Here is a 19,715-nt window from a genome sequence, read left to right as displayed (position 1 = left end):
ACCCAGATATACTTCATTTGAGAAATTGAGCTTTTGACTGTTGCTGCAAAAATTATGTAATAATGAATAGACATATAAGTCCGAAATTCAAGCAACCCCATTTTGACTGTGTTGCCTTTGGTTACAGTAACTGCAGTCAGCTGAAGTATGTCAGTTTCTGCCCAAAATGCAGTCTCAATGAGAAGGTAGCAATTTTGAAAAATGGGAAAGCCTCTCAGTAAAAAGAAAGAAAGGCTCAATAAAAAAGCCAGCAATAGAGCACAATCTCTGTTATAGCAGCCATATGTTTGTCAAGCTGATCACTCAGCCAGGCTACATGTCGGAAATACTGCAGTCCTTCTCGTCTAGTAGCTGAAGCTGTGTCTTTCCACCTTAATTCTCTGGCACATGCAGTCTTAACCCTGATAAAATGTAGGCTAATTCTTTCAATCAGAAGCAGTAGAAACATACTTGAATTATTTATTAAGCAGAGAAAAGATCCATTTCTACTACTGTAGGTGAAAAAATATTATGCACATGAATGAGTGCAACCCATTTTCTGGCTAAAAGACCAACATGTCTGCAGAGAGAATTAGATATTCACCTGAGGTCCCAGCTGCTGCATTCCACATCTGAATTAGTTAGCAGACAGATGTGTAAAAACTCACATAGGCAGGACAAAATATCAGTGTACCCTGACTGGCATTTTAAGTAGTAAATGCAGAAGAGACACATTGTAAAGACAAATTCAAATGTTTGTATCAAAAATTAAAGGTTGTATAAAAACTTCTACTTTTGACATGTGGTGTCTTATAAGGGAAAGTTATGGTAAGTAAATGTAGCACACATCTTTGAATCTTTTTCATTAACATATTGTTTAGCCCAATGAGCAAAGGTACACAATTATTTTCACTCATGGTTCGCTGTTCCACAAATATAGACATGTGCAGATATTCATAAACAGATCTAGACTTTCAAATAATTTCTTACACTCTTCAGAAAATACTCATTTAGTCTAATAATTTTAAATGAATATCACCAGTGAAAAATAACATAAAGCAAGATGCTTGCAAAGAAAATACTATGACCAGTATCTTAGTGCTGCTGCTTCACTGTCAAAGTCAGTGGTGCACTGCAGCATTGACAGTATTTTCTACTTAGTGGTAAAAGCTGTTTTCTTCTTCAATTTTTTTTTTTTTTTTTTTGGCTCTTTTGTCTTTCTACTTGCCCCCTTATCCATCTAATACCACTCAGATGTCACTGATACATTTACCACACCCCAGTAATTTCTATCCACCTACACAATGTGCCTATAGCACAAATGCTGATGATGCGTTATATGTCCAGCAATTTTTGCCGCAGTGACATTCCTCCACAGAGTACTGCCTAGAGGCAACTAGGCACTCTCTTATGCAGCAATTATTCAGTTTGATTACATGTTGATGATGAGCTATTAAAAAGCACTCATGCAAGTCTTTCTATTTATCAACAATCATGATATTCTTCTTTTCTTTTTTTCTGCCATCTAAAAATCTAACTGAAGATCAAAAATACAAACCATCTGAAAGGTTTGTAAAATGCCTGCAGTACCTTAGATTAATTAATGAATGTAAATGTATCTGTACTAGCTATACTGTTTCTAAAACAAAGGCTCAAAGAAAGTGAGAGAAAGAGGGAAAGGAAAAAAGTCATTGTAATTCAAAATGTCATGTTCTCTAAATAGAACTGACCCTTACATTTTCAATTTAATTTAGAAATAGCAAAATGACAAAACCCATGCATAAATCTCATCTGTTGATTAATTACCTAGATACCATGAAGTCTGAACAGAATTCTGATTTGTAAGATAAAGATAATCCAAAGAAAACCACATCAGATATTTCAGCATTACCACTCTGTATGTGGTAGGGTCAAGGAGAGCCTCTGATAGTCCCTCTGTTTTATGCAGAGGCAGCATTCAGAACTAGTCATTTTGATTTGTTTGAATGTGAAATAGAATAAATGCCAAATTTAAATTTCTTGGAGATTCCCGTGTCTTAAAAATGCAACTGGAACTGATATGATCAACTTGATGAGTGTATGGGAACTGCTGAGTCACGGCCTGAACCTCTGATTGATCACCTGAGGTGAGCAATGAGTCAGCCAGGGGAGCACAGGTGAAGGCAATTCACCTGTGCTGCCGGAAGGGGTGGAGCCTGGCTCCACCTCTCCTGGACCTATTTAAGAGCTGGCTACCAGTGGGGAAGGATCTTGTCTGGAGATTGTCTCTATTGGTGTTTTGTGGGTGAGCCCAGAATAAGGGTAAGCCTTCCATTTGTTTTCTTTTGTTGTCATGGTCTGCTTAACTCTCTTGTTTATTTTGTGATTATAACATCCTAATATTCTTTCATTATACAATGAGGTTTTCAATATTTTATTGTTTGCTCAATGTTTCTATTTTTTATGATATTTTACATCTTGGTTTTGCAGTAGATGCATCCTTAGATTCTATTTGTAAAAATTTTCTATTCTCAGAAAGTATGTGCCTACTACAACAAAATAAAGATAAGTAGTTAAATAGAACTTAAAAATATGTTTTACTGAAGACTAAATATACATCAAAAACAATGACATCAATGCAATTCAATCTCCTCATTCACTTCTTACACTGAAGGAAAGGTGAACCTTATTTCTTCCAAGAACTACACAGAAGTGTCAGGCAAGACCCATGGCTGTTATAAGGTGAGTGCAGTTCCATTATGTTCATTTTGTAAATCAAGTGTACATTTTCAATTTGTGCAATTCTATCCAGAGGAAAAAAAAAAACAGTTTAGACATATTGTCACAGTTTTGGGCTGGTTCAGCCTGATTCCATGACTAATGAAGCAAAGGAATGGGGGACCCAGGGATCCACACCCCAGGAGAGGAGGAAGAGAAAATGTGGAGTTGGGCCTAAAAACAAAGCACCAGCAACGAGCTAAGGGAGGAAACTAATTTACTAAATATGATAGGAGAATGTGAGATAACACAATATAATACAATATAATTGGAATCAAAGCTAATAAATCAAATAGATGAGAGAGAAAGTGTCCAAAATCAAAGACCTTACTGTAATGCTGAAGTCAAGATGGCTAGGGAGCTCACATAAGCGTGATGAGCATTAAAAGAAAGGGTTAATCTTGTGACTTGCAAGCAGTTTTACCTTTCCCTTTGAGTAGAAAATGGGAACAGAATAGTGAAGACTTCTGGGATTTGTAGTTATTTTTGCGTAGTTCTTTTTGACTTCTGAGAACCAGGTACCCAGAAATATTGATGATCTGTGGAACTGGAGCATTAACTCCTTAACTCCGAGTACACAACATGATGTGGAATACTGTTAACAGAAATCATAAAACCATGATGCATATTTAAGTCAAACTGAAGCTGAGCACGATGTTTTAGCTCAACCTGGCAATCAAATAGCATAGAACAATAGAAAAAAGAGAAAGAAAAATTGCACGTAAGTATAATATGATCTGATATTTAAAGCTGCCTGTAACACTCAGTCATGATCCTCTCTGAGGTAGAGCTCTTTAAACCATTGAGTATTCAATAGTTAAATCGCGGATAGTTTCTTCTAGACACAGAGAAATGTCTTGCCTGTGTAGCATGTAACATACTAACTTGACCTAATTACGTATACTAGGTAAGAACATTGTCTAATGCATTGGATAATGCAAAACTAAATACTTCCATTTGTGCAGCTTTGAATCTTTCACAGTGGAATTCTATAGCTTCTGAGGGGGAGGAAAAAAATGATGTTGAATTGTCAGTAGCATTTTTGGAATGAAAAAAATAAAATAACAATAATGTTAACTTCAGGAAAGACACTTCAAACAGTTCATATTTTCAGAAAACTATCTGAGTTAAAGCCACAAAGCTTAGTAAAAGTGTAAGCCAGTTCTGCAACAGTAGTTTTATGCGTATGAATCTCCTTGCACATTGTGTAAGATGGCAGTGTAGCAAACTTGAGGACAGAGATTACATAAAGAAGAAAAACATTTTTTTTTTTTCCCATGGGTCCTCTGAAATTATTCTTGCATTCTAAGCCTACAAGAAGTAGATCTTGAACTGAGGCCTATACTTATTTGCTCTTTTATGGATATTTACAGAAGGCATTCGTGAAATATATGAGAAGCTTTCAAGTAAAACCTTTTGCCATCAGGAAGATGCTTTGCCTCTTCACATCTTTTTCCTAGACTGATTACGAGATAGTCTAGTTGTATTCTCACGTGGAAGAAAAGAGAACCATTACTGAAATGTAATTCTGGCAATCAGAATTTGAAACAATCAGGTCTTGAAGTAAACCCAAAGATTATCATCTTTTGATTAATACAGCTTTTCCCCTTCCTTTGAAGGAACCAGATCGTTAGTGGAGAAGAACTGCACCTGCTACTGTACACTATCAATATTCAGTAGATTTAAATTGAATTTTATCAGAAGGAATGAATCTAGATAAAAGCTCTATCAGCCTATTCAGTGCTCTTATCTTTATACTTATATGACTGAGATATAAACAGATAACAGGAAGAACGTAGCTGGATCACACAAACTCATGTAGCATCTCAGAAGGGATATATGGAAGAAAGTATGAAATATCTATAGAATTCTGTATAGAACTGTAAGAAGAGAAAGCTCTGTCAATGGGTTGGAACTTAATGGTTTTTATATATTCTGCTGTGGATAAATTTTTAACCCACTGGAGAAATAGGGATGAAGATGTATTTAAATGTAAAATTAATTAAGGAGTTTTAAATAGATATCTACTTAAATGTTCAAGAAGCTATGAAGAATTAAAATCAGAATGATCTAAGAATCCTGGAATTATATTATCAAATTTGTTCATCTAATTTATAGTTGAGAAAATTAACAAAAGTTATCGTGTGAATTTTTTACATCCCGTAGTTTATTGTTTACTTGTAGTCAGACTAATTACAGTTTAAAAATGTTTTTAAAATTCATTCTTTAACTTTTTATTTAGTTGAGAATTATTTGATTGGAAATATGATTGTCTATTTTAATAAACTCGTAGCTTATTTGTTTCATGTGACTATTTTTACACTGAAGATAGTGCAAAAATTCCTGTGTTTTGTGATTGGTATAGTTGAGTGCACATTACTCAATGTCAAATGCTGTAGTTTATATACAATAATCTATTTATATTGGCATTCATAAATGAAGTGTACATTTCAACTTTGTAAGTTTATGTATATATAAGAAATCCCACTTCTATGAGTGTAAATTAATTTTATGTTGATCCATAACAATTACATAATCACAGATTTGTAGGGGCTGGAAGGGACCTCCAGGGATCACCAAGCACAGATCTCCTCCTCCCGACAGCAAGCTACACAGGTAGGCATACGGGTGGATGAATATCTCCAGAGAAGGACAGTCCATAGCCTCCCTGTGCAGCCTGCTCCAGTGCTCCATCACCATCACTGTGATGAAGTTCCTTCACATACTGGTGCAGACTTTCCTATGCTCCAGTTTATGGCCATTTCCCTTGTCCTGTCCCCACAGACCACTGAAAAGAGGTTGGCTGTGTCTCCTTGACTCTCGCACTTAAGATACCTATAAAGATTAATCAGATCCCTTCTGAATCTTCTTTTGTCAAGACTGAACAGGTCCAGTTAGTTCAGCCTTTCCTCATAGGGGAGATGCTCCAGGCCTTTTATCATCTTTGTGGGCCTCTGCTGGACTCTCTCCAGGATATCCTTGTCTTTTTTTTTTTTTTTTTATACCAGGGAGCCCAGAACTGGATACAGTACTCCAGGTGAGTCCTGACCAGGACAGAGTAGAGGGGGGAACCACCTCCCTTGATGTGCAGGCCATGCTCCTTTTAATGCAGCCCAGGATGCCATTGGCCCTTTTGGCCACCAGGGCACAATGCTGGCTCATTCCCAACCTGTCATCCACCATGAACTCCAGCTCCTTCTCTGCAGAAAATGAAATCAAACAACAACAAAAAATTAAACATGTTTGGGGTATTGTAATCATGCGAAGTACTAGACAACTCTTGATTCTTTTGGTTCAAATTTATGTAAATACTAAAAAAGTCCTTGGATTATCTTTTGGAGGCTTTATATATATGTCTGTAGATAACTCAGTATTTAAATAATCAATAGAATCTTTAAAGACCCCACATGTTCTTGTCTATTGATGAACTATCCAAGTACTTCAGTGTAATCTGCATGAGCAGATCTGTGTGCAGGGGCATCTCTCTGGGATATATAGGGTGACATATACTGCTGAGCCAACCGCCAAGGATTTTTTGATGGGGTGAATAACCGGGAAGAGCCACAGCCAGACTACACAGGTTAGAAGAGTACAGTCTTTGCACAACAGTTATACACTATTCCCTTAACTATAATACCCCTTGTTAGGCAACATGGTTTGTTTAGGGAAACAGGCATTTGACTAAGTGAACTGTACTTCATCACAACCAAGCAGTAAAAAGTTTTCATGCTAGAACAATTTGCCAGTCTTGCTGATATATTGCTTTTTGCTGCCAGAGGAGAAGTTATAATCTTGCAAGAATTTTCATTAATATTTTAGTATTACATGTGATATTTCAAGCTCTTTCTTGCAAGAAAATCAGAATTGTGACAAAGCACATCGTTAAGGAATAAGGTCATCATGCAATACTACAGGAAAAAAAGAATATCCCCTTGATAAAATGAAGCATCAGAGATCCTTAAAACACAGCTAACAAAATATAGATTTTTAAAGAAAAAATAGCAGCTTACATTCTAATTCATAGCATCAACAGATCTGTGTTTGACATAGCATAAACTCAAATATCTATGCAGTAATTTCTGTATATAGCTCCACTGAGTAAAATCTCTCCATAAAACTTAAATACGTATCTTTAGTTTCATCTCATTCTAGGATGACAATGAATGTTTGTATTACCTTCAGGGTAATATGAATGAAATGCAGCCCCATCCTCAGCACCCTAGTCAGTCTTGGTACCGGTAGTTTCAACTGACATTAATATACTTATTTTTCAAGTTTTGTGTGTAGTAACAAATATATTTTACACTTACTGCTTCAAGTACATGAGAAAACTACTTAGAAACATGGAATTTGCACACAATGCAATATATCTGAAATTTGTTCCTTATATTCTACAGCTAAACTCTCTTAAAAATGTTATTTTTGTTTGTTTCTCTAAACCTTATCATTTTGAAAAGGAGGAAGACCAAGAGATATCAAATTTCATTTTTTGCACTGTATTATACAGTTTGTTGGCTTGGACTTGAGACATGGTTTTAAGTGTCTGACCACAACTTTACTTTCCTGTGGAAGCAGGAAAATTCGAAACTTGAGGAATGTATTTAATGGGTTACACAGAGAAACTTTCTCCTATCTAGAAGATAGGATGTGGAAACAGGTCATCTGGAAAGAAAGCAGTAAGCCTTTCTGGGTGAAAAGCAGAAAAATTTTGAAGTCTTGTATTCTTTCAGGGTAAGACTAAATCTACAGAGGATGAGGCGATGCTTAATGCAGCTACAGAACAGTTTTGTTTAAGGTTGCAAATAATTTGAGCAAGCTATTAAAGACAGTCATGGAACAAGTTGTAAAAAAATTTACAGCCCATCACAACAAAATTGAATAACTGAAATTTGAGGAAAAGGAGCTGAACCACCAATATAAGGTTTAGTAGTTTGCACTGGCATTGTTAGTACATCAGGATATACTAACATCTGTAGTAACTGATGTAAAAATGCAAAGAGGATAGAATTTGAGCAGGGACACTAGAACAGCAGTAGAAGAGAGCTCAAGTGAGATTAACAACAAAAGAAAAATAAAATGAAGCAAAACAGAATTAAAAACAAATACTACATTTTGAGTAAGATTAATAGATTTATAGGAAATATTGCCATTAAAGGGGCATTTTCAAATTAGCAAGACCACTTATTGTTTTCCTTTTCAGCTAGCTAGATATAGATAGAGGCATTGACCTTGGGGTTTGAAGAAACATCTGGATTGTCCAGCAGTCCGTCTAATGAAACCTCTACACTCACCTCTTCCCTTCATACTTCTCCTAGATAAGAGCCAGCACAGATGAATAGGACACATTCTTTTATCTCTGATCATCCTGAATGCTAACAGAAAAACAAGAAAAACTGATAAATGAGTTACAATAGTAGGTGATGTAGTCTGAGAAGTTAACAAGCCATAACTCTTCAGAACCTTAACTTTAACCAGTGGAACCACTACAGGGCGAGTTGTATAGGTGAGAAGCTGACATACTAGAAACCTGGATGAAATGTCCACTATCAAGATATTTTGAGGACATCTGTGACTTTCTGAAATTGGTCTTTAGGGTAAGCAGAATTAAATGAAAGCTGTACTGAAGAAAATTCTACATCTGCCTTCCAGTGGGTCTGGAAGATACTAAAAACATTACTGAATTCATATTCTTACTAGGTATGCGTAAAGTAGAAGACCTAACAAGAATTTTGCAGTGTTCAAGGTTGCAAAAAACTACTACAGTATTGGCACAATTCTCTCTTTGTAACATTATAGAATTTGTGGTTGACTACAAACTTAATTTTGAAAATTCTGAATTGAACTTCTCAACTGAATTTGCTGTTAATCACAGCCTATCCTAGAAGGGGGAATATCTGTTCAAAAAATTATACGTATGTACACTTTAAGAACTGTGTAAGGGTACCAAAGATCTTAGTAATTTTATCATTAATTCTACAGTTGCAAAAACTATTTCATCACACAATTTGTAGAGCTGTAGCTGTAGTTGCAAGGATAGAGACACTGACTGGCCTACAAAACAAATCAGTTTCTCAATCAGTATTGTCCTTTGACAGGAACTTCTTTTCAAGATTTCATAATTTATGATATGTAATTCCTTATCTGTATATTTCTGTGTTAACAGTTTCACCATTCCTGAAGAAGGTAAAGCAAATAAAATACACTGATAATTGTCAACCTTTTTGAAAGTACATTGCTAAGGGCTTCAGGAAAGAAAAAACTGGGCAGCTTGGTTATTACTGAGATTATTTACTGAGGTAGCAACTAAATATGAACTGAAAAACTCCTCTATCAGGGAGTAGGGTTTCTTTCTTTTTTATTCATGAATGTTTTCATACAGACAGACAAATTCAGTTCATTTTAAGACAAATACACATAGTAACTAACACATTAGAACGCATGGCCTTAAGTAATTTTTTGTCTGAGTTGTTGTTAACGTACTTATTTTCAGACTACTGTGGACAACACAAAACTGTGTAGTGTGGTTGACATGAAGGAGGGAAGGAATTCCATGAGAGACTTTAAAAGGTTTGAGATGCGGGCCTGTGTGAACCTCATGAAGTTTAACATGGCCTATAGTGTGAGGTTCTGCATCTGAGTCAGGGGCATTCCCAAGCACATAAACAGATGAGTGCGTTGAGACCAGCCCTCTGTTGGAGGACTTAGAGGTATTGATAAGAAGCTTAACATGAGGCTGCAGTGGGCACTTGCTCAGAAAGCCATCTGTATCCTTGAATGCATCAAAAGCATAGTCAGCAGGGTGAGGGAGTGATTCTACCATTTTGTTTTGCTCTCATGAGATCGCATCTGCAGTGCTTCATTCAGCTCTGGGGCTCCCAGTGTAAGAAGAACATGGAATGTGGAGCGAGTCCAAAGGATGGTCGGGAGGATTATTAGCGGTCTGGAGCACCTCTCCAACACAAAGAGGCTGAGAAAGCTGGGGTTTTTCAGACTGGAGAAGAAAAAGTTCAAGGAGATGTTACAGCAACCTTACAGCAATTAAAAGGAGTCTGCCAGAAAAATGAGGTGGGACTTTCTACAAGGTCATATAGCGATAGGACAAATAGATGGTAAATAAATGGTTCTTTTCTAGCCTGAATCAAGTAATTTCATAAAGACTAAAGCATGCATAATGTTATCTTCACTATTATATTGTCTTTTGATTATGGTTATTACAACATACCAGGTAGTATGATAATTCTGTCATTGAATGCTGAATGTAATAGACCAAAAATATCAGAAATGTCATAAAAACCATTGACTCTAAGGCAGGAGAATGAGATAAGTGACCTTTGAAGTCAATTTTTTTGTCTATAATTCTATCTAGTCTAACTAAAAACAAAAGTCTCACATAATTTGAGATGACAATTTTTTTTAAGTGACTTTTGGTCTTAAAGCATCACTGGCTTTGGAGTGATATTTCCTGTTTCATTTTGCTCTTTCTGAAAGTTTGACCTTGATATTAATCACGTATCCACTGTTCAATAATGTCTGATGTCTTGGCCTCACTTATTAAATTATCTTAAGCAGCAGACAGACTGTGTGCTGATAATGTTTAGTTCAAGTAGATTAATATTCATCCTATCACCACCATGGGAAAATAGATGTACCTGTATTGACAGCCATGTATCTATAGCATTGTAGTAAATATTTTTTTTTAATACATTCTGAGAAAATATATATATATTCTTAACTAAGAAAGATTTAGGGTTTGTTCTGCTTTGAATCTCCATGAATCACTACTGGTGTGGGCAGAAGCCACCTGTTAGAAATAGGGAGCTTGTGCTGTTTGTTTACACTGTTTCCTTAGTAAAGTTTAACTGGATATTTGGCTGGTGCAGAACTTCTTCACTTGCATGGCAATGAAGTAAAGCCACCCAAAACTTTTAAGAAAAAAATGATAGAATCATGGAATATATGGGGATTTTTTCATGGATAAAACTTTTCATGTGCCTTAAGATTATTTTTTTTTTTAACTTTTTTAAAAGCAGAAATAATATTTTCATTATAGAACTTATCACATTTGTTGTGGTTTGACCCAGCAGGTAGCTAAGCATCACACAGATCAAAACACTTTTTCCACTTGATGTCTGTTGGTATGGAATATCATTTTGGCCAGGTTAAGTACAGTTTAAGCTCATTGGGACCTCCTAATTGGTAGGACAGTAAGACAAAGCGAGAAAACTGAAGTGTTCTTGGTTTTGTACAGAGCTGCTCAGAAACAACTAGAAACATTGGTGTATTATCAGTGTTGATTTTCTCCTGAAAACAAAACATAGCATTATACCAGACATTATGAAGAATAAAACAATTCTCCCCACCTGAAACTAAAATATTTAATTTATAAGCCAAAGGGATCCTTATGAGACAAAGGGCATGGAATTAAATGCCAGATTTTTGTAACGAAGATTTTAAGAAATTTTCAGACACTGCTATTCTGCTAAAAATTCCTTATAATTTTCACTGTAAACACAAGATTTTGTGTTCTCCACAGAAATTCTGCACTGTAACTTCCAGAGTGCATCTTTCTAAATGCATGATCAAATGAAGTGTATCATGTGGAGAACAGAGGATAAGGGAAGATGTTAGAGAAATATCCAAACTTCACTTCCAACCAACATAAGTAAATACTGTAATAAATAGCTTACTTTAATACATTTATTTTGTGTCTATCTTTGGCAAATACTTCTAGATATTTATAAAATAACATAGTTTATGATACTTCTGCAGAAAATGATGTGTTTTAAATACTCTTCCTTTACCAGTACAGTCCTTGTACAGAAAACTCCCTGAAACCTTTGCTAAATTTAACAGTGAAGTAAATTTTTTGTCAAAATTACAAGTAACATTCACAATACTGAATTACCTCAAATGGGTGTGGAATCAATGTCATTTGCTTAAATGGGTATTTTTTATAAATAGATAAAAGGTCATTAATAAGAACGTTTTCCTTTAGTTTGATCTGTGTAATTCTCCAATGCTACATACTAATATGTAATGAGATGATCGATTCACTGTTGTTCTAGAATTAGTTTCTATAATTTGTCATTTTGATTTGAATATGAAAATATTTATGTAATAATATAAATTTTATCCATAATGACTTTAGAAATGTATTAATAACCTCTCATGTAACTAAATCCATTATGTACTGATTCCCTTACAGTGTTTCTTTTGTATGTATGGTATGATTTCCACTATTCATGTTTTGTTCATCCAGTTATAGGTAAATAAACATATTAACTTCTGAAGAAGAGTGAAATGCCACAATAACAGTACATGTGCAATTTTTACACACCTTTAAAGGTAAGAAAAATTACAAATGAGTAAGTTGATTATAAGGGAATTAATGCAGGTATTTTCCCTACATTTAATCAACATTTCTGCTGAGATGGTTTCACAGGAACTTCTCTTTGAACATTTTGTTTGACATTTAAAAACTGTTGCAATTAAAAGAAAAATCTTGGTTCCTCACAGTAAGCAGATCTATTCCATTATTTGTCCTTTATAAATCCCACATCAAAAGCTTAAAATTTGAACAGTCCACTGAGCCTCACAGAGTTAGGAATTATAGATTTGCCAGTATCCATGGAAAAAAAACAAAAGGGAGATTGTTCCTCTTACATTACTTATATATTCATAAAACAGTGTATTTAATTTAAAATGTTTATTTCTGAATATTATTTACGACTTTTCCAGATAAATTCTATATCCAAATAATGTCTTCTGTGACCTACTATCTGACTCCTGTAATTCAAACTACACAGCTGGTAAAACACTAGGAAGGCTGAGAATCCCAGTCTGATGGAATAAACATAGATCTGCAGCTACGTGTAGGTTCAGTACAGACCATTGTGTTCATTCTCTCAGTCATTTCTTTACTGTGGCATCGATTTAGGTTATTAACTATTTCAATTAATTACAGAGCATCTGAGCACTAGCATTAATAACATCATTAAAATAGAAAATATGTGCTGATAAAATATATTGCAGTGTATATGTACATTTATTAAGACACTGTTTTTTACTCTCTTCAGCCTGAATCTGCAGCCTGATCTGACTTTAATTGGTTTTGAATCAAGCCTTTATTTTTTCAGATGTCATTTTCACCCTTATTCTCCTCATATATTCTTACAGGGTACCTTGTTTTGTGCAGATACACGACACCCATTTAGGTCCGAATATCCAAAAATTATCTGATAGAAAACCTTTGTTATATGGCTAGTTCATTAAGTAGTGACAGTACACAGCTTTGAACGCATTAGTATTTGGACAAAGTTTATTTGATAACAGAGGTAGGCAAGTACAGTTTCATTAAAATACAAAATAATTAGTAATCATTTAATAGTGAATTTCCTTTGAAAAGTTTTATCTGCTTTTTCTTATATCAGATATCTTAGACCATTCCAGAAGTCAAGTCTTGCCTGCACTAATGCTCAAAGAAAAAAAATTAGGATTGCACACTCAGACATTTCGGATGGCAAATTTTATACCCACAGTGGAAGATCTTTATGCTGAATGTGGTGTAGAACCTTAATTATTAAGACAGGAGACAGACAGTATTCCCAAAGCCCCTCACTGGAACTTTGGCTCAGAGGCAATTAAATGAGTCAGGCAGGACTCTGTCTACACCCTTTACACCTTGGCTCAGTCATGCATACCTACTTCCTCTGATTGAAGGAAAAACCCTATAAAGTCCTTACCATCTTAGTAAATCCTAGATAAGCCTCGTGCTTTTCCTCTCTGTCATCTGTACTAAGACTTGTAACCTGAAAAAGATTCAAAAATTCTCATAACATTCTTAAACAATGCTATAAGTCAGTTTCACTTCTGGAGAGACTTAGGTCTCATTAGAATCACTGGTTCTAACCGCAGCAATTACTTTTGTTTGTCCTAGAAAGAAAGCCATGTAAATAAAATAGTTATGAGAAATGTTAAAGCCAAACTTGAAACAAGATTATTAATTTGATGTATTGGTCCTACCAGTGTACAACTTCTCATGGGTGAGCCAATATGAAAAAAAGATTAAGCCACTACATTTTTCAGAGCCTAAGTAACTGACTTACAGTCATTTATATAAGAAACATACACTTACTTGCTTCATCACACATTTTTAATTAAATAATTTAAGTCTGTCTACCTGAAATTCCTTTGATCTGTTTTTAAATATTCATTCAGTATATGTTCAGCTCACAAAACTGGTCATATAGTATGCATATATATATATATATATATGTATAGTATATATATGAATATATTTGAAATTATGTTGATTTTTTTGTTGTTGTTTCAGAAAATTTTTAACATTGTTCTACATTTTTACTTATTCATCCAGCTTCACTACTCTTTAAAAAAAATACTAGCTATTTTTTTGTCCTTTTTTCTTTTCTTTTTGTTTTAGTTCTGGAAGAATGTACTTTTCCTTTGAATAGAAAAAGACTATTCTCTCTATAGAAGCGTGAAAATGTTAGCATATAACTAATGTCGTCAAAAGACTAAAGAAATAGAAAATGTATTGCAAAAAATGCTAAGACAGCAAAGTTCCCACTCAGAATATTGTTTTGAACTGTTATGCGTAGACAGTATTCTGTGGTGTTTTTTTTTATTTTTTCATTTAATTAACAGTCTGGAAAATAAATTGAAAAGTGATCTGAAATATTCTCACTTCTCAGTGATTGTGGGACAAGTAATGCTGCCGGAAGGAAATATAAACCTTTCTTTTTTTTTTTTTCTTAAACTCTTTCTTCTCATCTAGCATGGAAAAGATCTTCAAGATCATCAAGTCCAACCATTAACTTGGCCTACTAAGTCTCTGAGTGCCATGTCCTCGCATCCTTTAAGAACTTCCAAGGATGAGAACTCCAGTAAATCCCTAAGCAGCTCATTCTAATGCTTGACCACCATGAAGAAATTCTTTTGATTGAATCTAACACCCTACCTGATGCAATTTGAGGCCATTTCCCTGTGTCCTATCATTTCTCAACAAAGAAATGAGACCATAGAATTGTTCAAGTTGGAAAAGACCTTAAAGATCATCGAGTCCAACCACGACCTAACCATACTACCCTAACTCTAACAACCCTCCACTAAATCACGTCTCTGAGCACCACATCCAAATGGTTTTTAAGCACATCCAGGGATGGTGACTCAACCACCTCCTGGAGGGCCTATTCCAGTACTTCAATCAGCACCATCCTCACTGCAACCTCCTGTCAGGTAGTTGTAGAGAGCAATGAAGTCTCTCCTCAGCCTCCTCTTCTGTAGACTTAACAATGCCAATTGATATTTTGTCTTTTGAAGGCGATTTTGTGATGTTTATCACTGTTAAGTCAATTAGCTGTGCAGAGGGTTATTTTCTTAAAGTATCTTCCTCCCCCTGTTCAAGTTAATAATTTTGTTTGTAATTAAGTAATTTTTTGTAAGTAAGTAATTTTGTTTGTGCAGGATTAGCATTCCCTGAGATCACTGATTTACATTATTTGCAAGATCTTCTGTGCCAATCTGGCTGGCCGGGAAACAAGTTGATAACATTCAGGAGAGGTAGCAAAGAGAAGCAAAATAAAATTATTTGGAGTATGTAAACCCTTGAGGAGTTCTGGTTTGCTATAATATAAAGAAGTTGTTTATATTACCACTTCTGTGTTACTGCAACATAGTGGAGCTAATAGAGTGTAAATAATAGAGTTTCAAATAAAGCCTAATTAAAAATATTTGTTCAGTGATCCCTTCACCCTTTGGTTTTGGCTTCCTGTGGCTTTTGGTGTTGAAATACAGTGTCCAGGCATCTCAATTTTTCCCCCTATTTTATTTTGTGATATTTTCTTATTTGGCTATTTGCTCTTGTTTGTTAGCAACTTGTCTTAATAAATTCAATGAAAAGGATGTGATATTATGCACTGAATGTTTTATGCCCTAATTTAATACTTCTTAAAACTAAAGGGACAAAAAATGTGCATTCTGTGGCAAAGAATGCAAAAATCCATTTCTCTCTTTTATGTTTAATTCACTTGAACATACCATCACAGTTCAAAGTGATTGCCTTTGTCCCCATGGATACAAGAGACAGTGAGTTTGACTTTTGCTCAGATGCAGAAACTGCTTTCAGGAAACTTACAAAGGTTTATTGTAGCACTTGTCATGGTGGAACCTGCTTTGCTGGCATTCCTGAGGGCACCATTTGTTAAGTGAAGAGACTGTGCTACAAGAAGGTAGGGCCAAGGAACATAAAGACACTACATTATCTGTGTTGTCTTGAGGGAAGTACATTGCAGTCTTGAAACAAAGCCCTTAGAATTCAACATGAGATTTCCTGCCTACAATTTCACTGACATTCAATTTAAACTGAAAGCAAATACAGTTGTGAGAAAATTATTACATTATTAGAGAAGCATCAGTGGATTTTTAAGTGCTTTTCACATTTCCCCTATTGCTTGTTTAGAAGAATAACAAAACATTACTCATATACTATAAAAAGTCAGTTTGAGATACTGCAACCAACAAGTTGACAGAGTAGTGGGAAAGCCCTGAAAGGAAATAATCATCAATTTGAGGAGAATCTGAATGATTTATATCTAGTGAACAGCCTAGCTCTATCCAACTTCATGTTGCCTAACAAACACAACTCACCAGATGGTGAATTCAGAAAATCAAATAGAATGTATTCAAACAAATGTAAAAGCACACTGAACAGTCATATCAAGAACAGCCACAGTTTTAACTTTGCCAAACTGGAAATAAATCCGAGAAAGAAATCTCTAGATAAACTGAGTGGCTATGAGGGACAAACACTAGAGTGGAAGAAAAATGGTTTGCAAATGAAATTCAAGATTTGTTATTTAAGGCCAAGGAAAAGAGAACAAGCCAAAGGACAGTGCAAGGAAAGAATGCTAAGAACAATAAAAATCAAGGAAAGGCAAATAATAAAAAAGCAGATAAAACACTAGGAAGCAGTTGTGCTTTCCAGTGTGAAAACATCATGTGAAAAGACATGTATTCAAATGAAAAGTAGAAAAGCCCTGAAATCAGCTTTTGATATCAAAAGATATAAAGAAATCATACTAGTCTGAAAAACAATGTACATAAATCTTTTAGGACTATCTCGTTTTAGGATGAAGTCATTCTGTGTAGAAATTTTATACTGACAATCCTGATTGAAAACTACATAAGAATAAAGCTTAGTCAATAATGAGAGTAAATTTCAAAGGTGATTGATAGAACTCAGACATTTGGTAGATGTTTAATCTGATAGACCAATATGTTTGATAAAGCAGACCCACACTGTAAAAAACTTTTATTTACAGTTTTTAACATTCTCAGGACTGGAAAATGAACAGCATGAAATGTATCTCCTTGCTTTTTCTATCGCTGCTAACACCTAGAGAAAAATTAATTAGATACAAATCCAAATATTCTTGGTATTATAGACACAATTGATAGAAAAATGCTGACTATTTTCTTTGCAAAATCAAGGGCTCAAATTTATGAGGAAGATCTGAAACGGTGAAAGAAAAAATGCTTAATAAGGTAGAACACCTTAACAATTTCAACAGCTCTGTAATGGTCCATGGAAACCTCATAAAGGAGATATTATCAAGGCAAGAACATTTACAGACCATATTCACTTATCTTAAAAATAGATAAAATCAAAAATACCAGTAAAGACTGTTGTCAACCCTGAGGCTTTTCGACTCGAATATGTTGATACATATGACTGAGAATTTAGAAGTGTTCCTGTAGAAAAAAAATGTTGCTTGGAATGTATAACCAATATTCCAATATAGAAAAAAAGTATTTAAAAAGTCAAGTTCTAAAATCAGTATAATTTTCTGGGAAAAAAGTTTTTTCTCTTCAAAATGAATTTGCAAAGCTTTTAAAAGGCTCTGTGACATGAATGATATTTCTTCTTTTTGAAACTGAGATATTCAGATTCTGTTTTTAGGGAATGCTTGTTGAAACTCATGAAAATGTTTGATCCACTATATCAAAATTAATAATTAGACATGAATATACAACCAATTACCTAATGTTAGGAATATCTTGGTTGTAGTTTACTACTGAGATTCATCCTTCCATCATTAATTTAACAAAATATCAGCATTAATCAAAGAAATATGAGGCATTCAAATCACAAACATTTATTACTCCTAATCAAGTCAAAAAATGTCACCAACATGTTCCTATATTCCTCTTTTTGAATTGGTAAAATATATAGCAGCAGGAAAAAAAAAGATGCAGGGTCTGCCAAAGGATGCTAAATGAAAATTTTCTCATTGAAATCTAACTCTAATGAAACTACATTAAGCTACAGCTTATTAAAATTAATTTTGTTTTTCTTGTGCCATTCTAAGAAAATCCTAATCTGAAATACTTAGCTAAGAAACTAAGAACACAGAGTAAGCTGCAGTCTTTCAGATTTCTGAGACAAACCTTTCACTCTGCTGTTTGCAGAATGAACAGAGATTATACAAGTAAGAAAAAAATAAAATAAGTATGGAAAAAAAAAGTTTCAATTCAGGCATAGAAAATTGAAGAGCTTATACTATATTATAAACTTTTTTCTCTACCATGATATTTAACTTCTTCTTTGATAATCTGTCCTATTTTTTCAAAGATTAAAAAACTTATTTTTCCACCAACCTCAAAACTGAGATTCCCTCTAATCCTTTCTTGATTATTAGTACTGTTGCAGCCTGTTCACAGAGTCTCATCTAAGACTCTTGTTCTCAAGGTTTTCTACCTCCACAGTTAGAAGGAAAATGAAACAAAACAAAAAATGTTGACTAGAATAAAAAGTGGCAAAGAATATCTAGATAATCATGAAAAGAAGAAAGAAGATGGCAGGTCTGAAGATCAGTTAGCATGACAGAGTCAATATGTATGACAGTAGAGTGCAAAGAGAACTTACAACAAATACATGCAAAACCTTTTTTTGTCATTTATCAACACAGTATCCTGTTAGCTCATGTTCTTCAAAGTTATGTAAATTACTTCTGGAATGTGAGTGAAAACACTATGTCAGGACTTTTAAAAATAGTTTTAGTTTTTTCCTTCCAGTTCAGGACAGAAAATATAAAACGTTAATTTGGAACATGGCTAAATGAATTGTCTTAGAAATCAGATTTTGCACTTCAAGTCTCAAAACTTGCTGAAACTTCAGATTTGGAAAATATGCAGTCCTTTTTTAAATTATATTCTTTTATTTCTAGTTCTAAAAATTTTCTTGATGATGGTTACTGAGCTTAGTTGTTGCTGAGCGACCTTTTAGGCTTTCACGAGTATCTACCTAGTCGTTACTCAAAGGTTACTGGGTTTCACCGTAGCAGTGATTTCATTTCAGTAGTTGGGAAACTGATCCCAGTTTATATAGTTTAAAAATTACTCTGACAGCTTTATATTAATAAAATTCACAAAAAGTTCTGCATGTATATAGCACAAAACAGCCATTATTTCCTGTTACTTGCACAATAGTGCCCACTGGCAGACTGAGATATACTATATGTTTAACAGCTCAGTTGTGCATTCTTTCACTAATCAGCTGGATTTTAAAAGACTCACACAGTGTTGCTACAAAGAAGAGCTTTATCTTCCAGCAGGCTTATCCTCCCAGTACTTATCCTCTAGTTAGTTTTTACTCTTTCTCTTAGTCTCTACCCCTTTGAAAAGTTTAGAGAAAACACTTGAAAGGGTTGTTTCTCAAAGATGGGGTAATTAAGATAAATGCACCTAGAGTCTGACTCTTTCCTCATATTTCCCATGTTATGCACCATCACATTCAGCTTTCTTTGGAGGAAGAAGGAAAGAAGGAAAGAAAGAGAGAGATTGAATGAGATTGAATGAGGAAGGAAGGAAGGAAGGAAGGAAGGAAGGAAGGAAGGAAGGAAGGAAGGAAGGAAGGAAGGAAGGAAGGAAGGAAGGAAGGAAGGAAGGAAGGAAGGAAGGAA

Source organism: Lagopus leucura, unplaced genomic scaffold, assembly GCF_019238085.1.
Source record: "Lagopus leucura isolate 7727_CA_CO unplaced genomic scaffold, USGS_WTPT01 Super-Scaffold_1, whole genome shotgun sequence".
In the NCBI taxonomy this organism is placed as follows: domain Eukaryota; kingdom Metazoa; phylum Chordata; class Aves; order Galliformes; family Phasianidae; genus Lagopus; species Lagopus leucura.
The sequence above is the reverse complement of the archived record's forward strand: the minus strand, read 5'-3'. Positions refer to the sequence as shown.